This window comes from Octopus bimaculoides, chromosome 17 (assembly GCF_001194135.2).
Source record: "Octopus bimaculoides isolate UCB-OBI-ISO-001 chromosome 17, ASM119413v2, whole genome shotgun sequence".
NCBI classification, from domain to species: domain Eukaryota; kingdom Metazoa; phylum Mollusca; class Cephalopoda; order Octopoda; family Octopodidae; genus Octopus; species Octopus bimaculoides.
The window spans coordinates 44,383,023-44,384,606 of NC_068997.1; the positions used below are offsets into that span (position 1 = coordinate 44,383,023).

General features: G+C 36.5%; 1 protein-coding gene across 1 annotated transcript in view; it reads left to right on the plus strand.

Annotated features, from left to right (window-relative positions):
- LOC106878295 (b(0,+)-type amino acid transporter 1) overlaps nucleotides 1–1,584 on the plus strand; it is a 78,595-nt gene that overhangs the window by 53,301 nt on the left and 23,710 nt on the right. The gene's annotated exons all lie outside the window — the stretch shown is intronic.

Below are 1,584 nucleotides of genomic sequence, written 5' to 3' on the forward strand. Positions count from 1 at the left end.
CTCTTTTGCCCCAACTTTCTCTCACTCTTTCTTCCTGTTTCTTGAGTAACACTGCGATGGACTGGCATCCCGTCCAGCTGGGGGGAACACATGCACCATAGAAACCGGGAAACTGGGCCCATGAGCCTGGCTAGGCTTTAAAAGGGCACATAATAATAAAATAAATAAATATATATATATATACACACGCATATATATATATATATATATATATATATATATGTGTGTGTGTGTAATGTATGTCTGTATGCATCTTTTATTTGTTCCAGTCATTACACTGTGGCCTTGCTGGGAAGCCACCTTGAAGAATTTCAGTCAAAATGGATTGATCCTTGTACTATTTTTTTTAATGTCTACAGATATCTTTTAACAAACTGCTAAGTTATGGGGACATAAACATACCAACACCAGTTGTCAAGTAGTGATGGTAGGGGACAAACACAGGCACAAAGACACACACACATGTAGATACATACATATACATCCATGCATGCATAGATACATATATGTATGTGTGTATACACACACACACACACACACACATGATGGACTTTTTGTTTTTGTCCACCAAATCTGCTCACAAGGCTTTGGTTGGCCTGAGGCTATAGTAGAATACACTTGCTCAAGGTGCCACGTAGTATTGAGACTGAATCCAGAACCATGAGGTTGGGGAGAAAGCTTCTTACCACACAGCCACACCTATGCATCCATCCATCCATCCATCCATCTATCCATCGCTCAGGGTTAAAATTCAAGCAGTGTCCTCTTCAAGCATGTAGTTATGTCTATAATTTTACTCTAATACTTTAACAGAGCAAGAAAATGGAAGAAATTTATGTTGTCACTATTGTAGCCAAGAATATACTACACTTCCAAGAAAGGCATGAAGCTTAATGGGGTCATAGCTTGTAAAGGATTGTGGTTCATTTCTAATTCATTTGTCTTTTTATCAACTACTAAATCTAAGACCAGAGGATTGTGTTTGGAATGAAGGACAAGAGTGAGTTGACTGAGTTGACCACTCATCAGTCCCAAGATGCTTTAATCAAATGAAGTTTACATTGTCATCAAGGGATCCCATGTTAACTCGATCAAAAATACATGGAAAGCTAGTGGATTATCCCTCGTTTGAGTAATTACTACTTCTGAGGTTCTGCTAGCTATGAAACATAGGTAGCTTGGATTTTATCTACTCCATTCCCTAATTTTGAATTTTTATTTGCATACACAGCAACCCTAGCTGCTGACCACGAACTATAAAATAATATTTTCAACTTATTAAATATAAACAAATAATTATATTCTTGGGAATAGAAATTTCCCTTATGAATTTTTTTACACACTGGCTTCTTGATAAAATTCTTGTAAAAGATTTTTATCCCTTTTTGAATTTATATATTTTTATATATATATATATATATATGTATACTTACAAGGATGTGCTGGAACGTTCCTGGCTTTAAGGGTATCGTAAAAGGCCTGGCTGGAAGCCCAACCTCCCAAGTTCTTTTACAGGGATTAGAAAAACTGAAAAACCGCTGCAATAAGTGTGTGAATCTGAGATGGGAATATGTTGAATGAAAT